The sequence below is a fragment of the Schistocerca serialis genome, unplaced genomic scaffold (genome assembly GCF_023864345.2).
Source record: "Schistocerca serialis cubense isolate TAMUIC-IGC-003099 unplaced genomic scaffold, iqSchSeri2.2 HiC_scaffold_1204, whole genome shotgun sequence".
Lineage (NCBI taxonomy): Eukaryota > Metazoa > Arthropoda > Insecta > Orthoptera > Acrididae > Schistocerca > Schistocerca serialis.
In genome coordinates, this window is record NW_026047408.1 from 70001 (window position 1) to 80000 (window position 10000).

The window sequence follows — 10000 nt, forward strand, 5'->3', positions numbered from 1 at the left end:
CAAAGTGTAAGCTAAAATATCAAATAGCGCTTGTTGGCACGCGTGAGGCGAGCGCTGGCTGCTGGGCATGTCGGAAATTCAAACACCCAGTATCAATAGACTTTGGAAGCTGGGATGAATGTAAGAGGAGGAAAAGAGAGTTCACTCTATCCCCTTTCACGCAATGTGTGGACGCAATATTCATAGTCAGGTGGTAAATATCAAATAGGAAACGTACTGTGAGCCACAACGCCTCACAGAATTCGGTCCGCACATCGGAAATCCGAGCCTTGCACCGACAGGACAGAGACGATCTGCTGAATTCTAGGTGACAAAGTGAGAGAGAGGACTATCCTCTCTCATATATAGTGAAAAAAAGATCCCCAGTGCCTTAGTATTAAGAATCAAATAGCTTTAGTAATGTTGTAAACAGCGTCTCCCCTGGACTTGATGGCAGCTTCGATGCAGTACATAAACTGCAGTTGAGAGAAAAGACTGTGCAGCACTAGGGTAGGAATAGAAGTAGGATTATTACTGTATGAACCCCTCCGTACGTGTATCTGTGTTTCTGGGGCAGCGACGGCGTGCGGGCGGCACTAGGCTTCGCATTCCTTTTTTTTTTTTCTGCTGCTGCGCGCCAGCAGACCAGCCGTGAGCGCGCCCTCCCCTGCTGCAGGCAGGCGGCCGGAAGCCTGGTCCCCAGCTGGCAACGGTAGGCTAGTCCCCAGCGCAGCGAGTGCAGCCACCACTCTAGCGTCCCGCGGCAGCGTCTCGCCGTAAGCGGCGCGGCCCAGCATCTCCTCGCCAGGAGCCTGTGGCGCGTCAAATAAACACAAGAAAGTGGCGGGAACCTGTCGCCGTAAACGGCGCGGCCCAGTATCTCCTCGCGAGACTCCTGTAGCGCGTCAATAAATGCGAGAAAGTGGGAGCCTCACAATCACCACCACATGAAACTGGTCAACATAAACTGCCTTGCGTAACCCTCCGAAGTAGTGCACCAAAATGGGGTCTAGAAAAGACAGTATGGCCCCAACAAAGGAGGTTGGTAGGCAGTCAGTGATCAGCATGGATGAGGAGAGCACTAAATCAAAGGAGGACACACAAAACATGGTGACAATAAGAGAAGAGATGGAAGCATATCTCTTCAATGAAACAAACAAAATCAATAATGGGCAAAAAAAATATATCCTGGGCAAATTATCCGTGTATGAACAGATATTAAAAAAATATGAGGCAGAAATAATAGGGTTAAAAACAGAACTAAGGTGTCTCAAAAACGTCCACCTCCATACAGCACCAGTGCAGGAGACGTATGCTGCAAAGGTTTCCTCAACAGCTGCAGTCCGAAAACAATCTGTACCCTCAAAACCCCAACACAAGGTTTTGGTCATAAAGCCAGATGAAAAGTCACAGAAGGACGGAAAGCAGGTGGAAGAAACAGTGAAAAAGGTCATAAAAACAACACTCAGAGATGTAAGAGTTTCGAAATGTAGGACCTTGAAGGACAATAGCGTCATTATCGAAGTTCCAAACGATGAGGAGGCTGACAAAATTAAAACGTGTGAAGACTTTAGGAGTTTAGGTCTAATTTTCTCAAACCCCAAGAAGAGAAATCCTAGGGTAATGGTGTATGATATCCCCAGAGACTTGGAAGAAGAGGCTTTAAAATCCGAACTGCACGAAAGAAATCTCTCCAGGATAGGAATGACACTAGAGGAAGTGACAAATGGTACCCGAGTCGTTTTCAAAAGTGGACCAAGAAATAGGGACGTAGTAAACCTGGTACTTGAAGTAGCACCAAAAACTTGGAACCACATAACCCAACAAGGTCGTATATACCTCAGCTGCACATCCCACAGGGTGCAAAACTATACAAGCATTAGCAGATGTTACAAGTGTCAGGGATATGGCCACACATCAGCAAGGTGTACAAGTAAGGAAACCATCTGTGGACACTGTGCAATCCCAGGTCACAGCTTTAAAGAGTGTGAAAAGAAGGAGCAGCCACCACAATGTGCGAATTGCAAGCGTGGGAAGAGGGATTGTAACCACTCAGTTCAGGACCAAACTTGCCCAGAGTATAACAGAATAAGGGAATTAGTAAACCGAAAAACCGAATATGGCGGAGAATAAAAATGAAGAAGCACCCTATGGTAACAAAGCAAGAGAGTTGGGAAAACACTCAGTAAAGTTTCTGCAGATAAACGGCCAGAGGTCTAAAACAGTCCCTGGCCAACTTGTGAAAAGAATGGAGGGGGACAAAGTAGATGTACTACTGGTGCAGGAGCCATACACATTTGCGGACAAAATCAAGGGTTATCCTCCAAGTTTTCGAGTCATTCACAGCCCTCAGCATGGAACACCAAAGGCGGCCATAATAATTAGAACCAAAGAGCTAAATGTGCTGCAACTCACTACCCTATGTGATGCACACACAGCTGTTGCAAGTGTAAGTGGGTCCTTTGGAGAACTCTACCTCGTAAGCATGTACTGTCAATATGGCCAACCTCTTGACCGCTTCCTACAAAAACTAGAAACAATTATCAACAAACTGACAGGAAAACATGTAATTATAGGGATGGATGCAAATGCAACCTCCCCAATGTGGCATGGTAACACAACTGATGCTGAAGGAAGGATACTGGAAGACTTCATAAGCCAGCACAATCTTGTCATAATAAACAAGGACTCACAACTAACAACCTTCAGTGGGCCAAATGGCGAAAGCAACATAGATCTCACCCTGTGTACAGCAACAGCAGCAAGAACTGTAACAGAATGGATGGTGCATGAAGAGTGGACAACCAGTGACCATAGAGCAATATCTTACACTGTGCTACCTCCACAAAGAACGAGACAGGCAACAAGACAAGGAAAATACAACACACACAAAGCAAAATGGCCAATATTTGACCAATGTTTTGCAGGTGAAATAGCCAACCAAATGAACAGTGCGGAAATGAGCGTAGCTGGAAAAGTGAAGCGCCTGGAGGAAGCAATAAATTTAAGCTGCCACAGATCCATGAAGAAAAGGACACAGCTGCAGGACTCCGTACCTTGGTGGAATGACACCCTCACACAGCTTCGACGCGACACAACAACTGCTCGACGAAACCTACAACAAGCACGCAGGAATGGGGATGAGGCCGAGACTGAGGCAGCCAAAAGGAACTACAACAGGAAGAGAAATGAATATACGAAACAAATAACAAATGCCAAGGAACACACTTGGAAAAAATGGGTAACAGACTGTGACAAAAGCAACAATCCCTGGCAAGTAGCACAGGAAATACTCAGACCAAAACGTGGCACTGATAATGTACTTAGTAATATAAAACTTCACGACCAGACTCACACCCTAACATGGAAGGAGACCGTAGAACACCTGCTAAAATCCTTGCTACCAGATGACAATCCAGAGGAGGATACAGCTGACCAGGATGCAGTAAAAGAAGGAAACAAAAACTATGACAACTCAGTCACTTCACCTGAATTCACACATGAAGAAATTGCTGCAGCCATCAAAGCTTGCAAACCAAAGAAAGCCACTGGCCCAGATGGCATCGATGACAAAATAATCAAAAGGATATGGCATACACACCCTGACATACTAATGGACATATTCAACTCCTGCCTAAGGGAACAAACAGTACCGGAAGCATGGAAAGTAGGAAGAGTATGCATACTGCTGAAATCGGAGGAGAAGCCAAGGGATGAACCAAAGTCGTACCGTCCCATCTGCCTGCTTGCCATACTCGGCAAGGTGCTGGAACGGCTGATTGTTGGCCGCCTCGAGGAACTGTATGAGAAGTCAGGCCTCAAAGCTCCAAACCAGTTTGGCTTCAGGCAAGGTGCCTCCACAGAGATGGCAATTCGGCAAGTCTTAAACACCACCCAATGTGAAGAAAAATATGTCATGGTCATCTTTGTGGACATAGCAGGAGCCTTTGACAACCTATGGTGGCCAAGCATAATGAGGCGCCTAAGAGAAATGGACTGCCCACAAAACATTTACCACCTTATGGGAAGCTATCTTAGACACCGCAAAGCCATGGTAGAAACCAGTGCTGGCACAACTGAGAAGGTTATCACGAAAGGCTGCCCCCAGGGCTCCATCTGTGGCCCCTTCCTATGGAACCTTGTGTTTGATGAAATAGTGAAGGAAGATGATGGAGATAAATGGATGAAGGTGGCATATGCCGACGACCTCGCCATCGTGATAAAAGGCTACAGTAGGAAGCAACTTGAGGAGAAAGGATCACAAGCCATTGAAACGATTGGGGAATGGGCCAAAAGAAATAAGCTACAGATCTCCAGACCCAAGACTGTAGCTATGACACTAAAAGGTCATTTTGATAGAGAAAGGCCCCCACAAATAAAATTTGAAGGACAGAATATCAGGTTTGTCTCTGAATTCACGTATCTGGGAGTCACCATCGATGAAAAACTGTCCTTCACCCAGCATGCAAGAAGACTGCAACAGAAACTTGGTGCAATCTCAGGCGCACTAGTAAGAGTGACGAGAACAGAATGGGGTCTCAAACGACAGTCCCTGAAATTAATATACAGCGGTCTTTGCCTCTCAATATGTCGATACGGTGCTGCAGCATGGGGGGATAGAGCAAACAACAGATACATCCAAAGGATCCTATTTGCAATACAGAGACCTTTTCTGCTACAAATGACCAGGGCGTGCAGAACAGTATCTAATGAAGCCCTGCAGGTGCTTGCAGGTTGCCTACCACTGGACCTGGAAGTCATTAGGGCAGCTCTTACCTACCACACAAGACATGGTATTGGTGGAAGTGTAGCAGGATTTCCTGTGCCTGACACAGGGATTAATCAAACAAAGGCCATAGAATCCCTACTACAAGCAGAATGGCAGACAAGGTGGGAGTCCTCAGACAAGGGAAGAGACATGTACAAATGGTCTCAACAGGTCTCTCACTGGCGTACCGGATGGACTAAAACGAAAACACCACCCTTTTCACTCACCTGTCTCCTTACGGGACACGGGTTAAAGAAGAAACTATGGGAATTAAAAATTGAAACGGATCCTACTTGCACCTGTGGAGAGGAGGAAGACATAGACCATATCCTCTATGTATGCAGAAATTACGAGGAACAAAGACACAGACTTAAAAATGCTGTGGGACATAATGTGTTCAACTCGAAGCGAATGCTGGTGGAAAACGAAGAAAATTACACTGCGCTAAAACTCTATGCAGAGGAAGTTTTCGAGATCAGAGATGTAGCAAGGACAATCGCCGAAATGGGTGAAAGTCTATAGTAATTTAAGATACGATTTATACTTAGGTTAACCGATATGAACAAGTATATAGTTCCACACACATAAAAATAGTTTAGTCATTGGTGGGTAGATATAGATATATTACTTATATATGTAAAGTGAACATAATTCAAATGCTGGTGTAGACATGGGTTGACACCCAAAATGAAAAGACAACAAGCTAAAAATAGGATATAGATGTATATATTCGTAGGTAGTAAAAGTCACAGAGTAGTGTGCCACATACAAGTAGTATATAGTTTAAGAGTGTAAATACAAACATGTACTACATAGGTGTAAGTGCTTATAGCATACATGTGGGCGTACACACAATAAGAGTGGTATCTCCAAACAAATCTGACTACAGATGATAAACCTACCACCACATAGCTATCAAGATAATAAGATGCAGGCTGCTTGCACTAGCACACTTAAGCAAATAGCTTACAGACAGTTGTGTAGCAATGTGGACATATTTTTAACCGCCAAAGTGAACGCATGGAAGAGATATGTAAGCACAAGGTATAATTGATGTATAGATACAACAATGTTCTCCTGTACTTTTTATTTGAAAATGTATATATATGTATGAATTGTATGTATGAACTATGTGCCTGAAGGTAAATGGTGCCACAGAACCTGGAAAACCAGAGTTCGTCAGCATGGGGGTCTGGCCAACCTGGAGATCTACCTCCCGTGCAAACGACATGCTGTCTGTGGATGCTATATCCCTGTCACAAGGGTCGGTGACAAGGTTGGCGGCACCGCCTCCACGTGGTTCCCCGTGGGCGCCTAAAGGCGGCTGAAGGTGCTCCTCCTAGTAGGAGGGTCCATTCCCCCATCCAGGGGGTAGTTTTTCCAAGACGGTCCCCCTGGGGGTGGAAACTAGATGGTGGATCATGGGGGCGAAATCGAAGGGAGTATGAGCGAAGGCTCAGGTATCCCTAATGACATTTCCCCTCTGGTGAGGGGTATCCCCAAACTAGTGATCCCATGTAAGGTACTGTCCCTATACATGAGCTGCGAGCTGTACCAGTTACGAGCTAGAGACGCGATCGCGTTGCTCTCTGTACGAATGCCGATGCTGAGCGGTCAGCTAGGAGGCGCTCCATCCATGTCGGTACCGGTGGGCGTTGCACTCGCAGTCGCAAAAACGTACGGCAAGTATATTACTCGGAAGAGTTTATGACAGTCCAAGCCCCCCTGCGTGGGGAGCGTCTTTCTAGGCCATGACCCACCGGAAGGGCGCAGCGTCCCCCACCCCAGACATGTGACGTCACACTATCGGTATTGACGACTCGACTCATTGCTTATAATCATTTGCCATACACCGGTGGAAGCTGCCGAGACGAGTAGCTACATAGCGCGCTCGCCGTGTCACTAATGTACAGAGATACAACAGTTTCGACTGGAACCGGATTAAACGTATACACGGCGCTGATTAGTAATACATAGACCCATCAGAATACAGATAATATATACAACTGTCCGTATACATGCTGAAAGACTCTGCTCACAATCACAACCACACGGCAGCCACACACTCTTATCACGCACTACTCTCCGCCTGTAACACGCACACAGACAATATGTAAGCACCAGCATGGAACAACACCCAGTGCATCCTCTCCGCCACATGAGACAATCCACACTGTCATAACCAGACTGGGAGGTCCACTCAGAAAACGGAATATCCCACCCCCCCGACAACCACCATTGCTCAGCTAAGCCACCAACACCCACACATGTCCTACACAGGGGTGCACCCAACATCACAATACTGCCTCCTCTCACAGCACACAAACAATGGCAGGAATGAAAGACACAGGTCTGCCACAAGCATGGAATCGGAGCGCCGCCTGTCATGAGCCAAAGGTGCATCCTGACGTGGCAAATCAGATGATGCCGCAGGCATCCACTTACTATAATCACAATCAACAAACCGACCGGCCGCCCCCCCCCCCCCCCCCCATTACACCTTTCCATACAACAATGTGTACCTTAACCTAAACTATACTGTACCTTAACCTAAACTATACTGTACCTTAACCTAAACTATACTGTACCTTAACCTAAACTATACTGTACCTTAACCTAAACTATACTGTACCTTAACCTAAACTATACTGTACCTTAACCTAAACTATACTGTACCTTAACCTAACCTATACGGTACCTCAACCTAACCTATGTTGCGCCTCAACCTAACCTATGTTGCGCCTTAACCTAACCTATGTTGCGCCTTAACCTAACCTATGTTGCGCCTTAACCTAACCTATGTTGCGCCTTAACCTAACCTATGTTGCGCCTTAACCTAACCTATGTTGCGCCTTAACCTAACCTATGTTGCGCCTTAACCTAACCTATGTTGCGCCTTAACCTAACCTATGTTGCGCCTTAACCTAACCTATGTTGCGCCTTAACCTAACCTATGTTGCGCCTTAACCTAACCTATGTTGCGCCTTAACCTAACCTATGTTGCGCCTTAACCTAACCTATGTTGCGCCTTAACCTAACCTATGTTGCGCCTTAACCTAACCTATGTTGCGCCTTAACCTAACCTATGTTGCGCCTTAACCTAACCTATGTTGCGCCTTAACCTAACCTATGTTGCGCCTTAACCTAACCTATGTTGCGCCTTAACCTAACCTATGTTGCGCCTTAACCTAACCTATGTTGCGCCTTAACCTAACCTATGTTGCGCCTTAACCTAACCTATGTTGCGCCTTAACCTAACCTATGTTGCGCCTTAACCTAACCTATGTTGCGCCTTAACCTAACCTATGTTGCGCCTTAACCCAACCTATGTTGCGCCTTAACCCAACCTATGTTGCGCCTTAACCCAACCTATGTTGCGCCTTAACCCAACCTATGTTGCGCCTTAACCCAACCTATGTTGCGCCTTAACCCAACCTATGTTGCGCCTTAACCCAACCTATGTTGGGCCTTAACCCAACCTATGTTGCGCCTTAACCCAACCTATGTTGCGCCTTAACCCAACCTATGTTGCGCCTTAACCCAACCTATGTTGCGCCTTAACCCAACCTATGTTGCGCCTTAACCCAACCTATGTTGCGCCTTAACCCAACCTATGTTGCGCCTTAACCCAACCTATGTTGGGCCTTAACCCAACCTATGTTGGGCCTTAACCCAACCTATGTTGGGCCTTAACCCAACACACGTTGGGCCTTAACCCAACACACGTTGGGCCTTAACCCAACACACGTTGGGCCTTAACCCAACACACGTTGGGCCTTAACCCAACACACGTTGGGCCTTAACCCAACACACGTTGGGCCTTAACCCAACACACGTTGGGCCTTAACCCAACACACGTTGGGCCTTAACCCAACACACGTTGGGCCTTAACCCAACACACGTTGGGCCTTAACCCAACACACGTTGGGCCTTAACCCAACACACGTTGGGCCTTAACCCAACACACGTTGGGCCTTAACCCAACACACGTTGGGCCTTAACCCAACACACGTTGGGCCTTAACCCAACACACGTTGGGCCTTAACCCAACACACGTTGGGCCTTAACCCAACACACGTTGGGCCTTAACCCAACACACGTTGGGCCTTAACCCAACACACGTTGGGCCTTAACCTGCTCTGTAATTGTCATACGACGCGTTAAATTAGTGTAGTGTTGCCTAACTGCAACCCCCGCAATATAGTTTGCTACTCGCACTGCCCGGTCCCCAGTGTATCGCTTCATGTTAAACACCTTGCAGCTATACACTGTAATGTGGATGGCAGCAGGACGTACATGCTCAATGCCCTTTGCAGTTGTTCATTGGCATTTGCAGTTGTTCATTGGCATTCGCATGGCGAAGCACTTAGCCTACGCTGTGGTACGGCCTGTGTCAACTGTCCGCTGATGTTGTACGTCCAAATCACACACTGTACTGCACATTGGTCCTCATGTACTGAATGATACATCGTGGTACATGTGACCGTACAACGACTGCGCCAACAACGGCGAACCATGCGGTCCAAATGTTGTGCACTCAGCTACGTGTCGTCTCCCTATAAGAGCTGGATTGCAGTGTGGTATGCCCTGGATGGCGATCAGCATGAGCCGTCTGTTGATGTAGTGGCGCGTGTTGTCAGACGTAGTCGTCTCTTCTCACACACCGTGATAGCATGGTGCACTGCGTTCCACATCTGCGACATGCGACAGAGGCCGGTTGACAGTCGTTCGCGCAATGGACATCGCATACGTACGGGGGCCACCTTCCACGTGTTCGCGAAGCGTGCACATGTTGTTGCGTGTATGTGGGCAGACATAGTGTGTCGTGACACCTGACACAGGCATGCAACAATCGTTGAATTTGCAAATGGCGATGGACGCCTACGTTTGCTGGTGACGTTACGCAAATGAACAACTGGTAAACCGTTGTGGTGCGGTTGTTCTCGCTAGAGGTGAATCAGTGATGGCGACGATCGGTTGAGCTACCAACCGGTTGTTCCAGCGATACCCACCATGCCCACGAACGTGAATGGCATCTGGGTGTGAAGCGATACGCGGCGGTGGCTGGGTGGGACCGTCCCCGGCCGGTGAGGGGGGGCCTCCCGGCGTGCTGGCCGCGCGGTGCGTGGGCGCACGCGCTACAGCCGGCTGGTGGGGGCGGCCAGTGGCAGGCGCGCCGGCCGACGGAGGCGGCAGGCGGCGCAGCTGCGCGCCGGCGCACCCTGCACGCGGCGCCGTGCGGCCAAAGTAGGT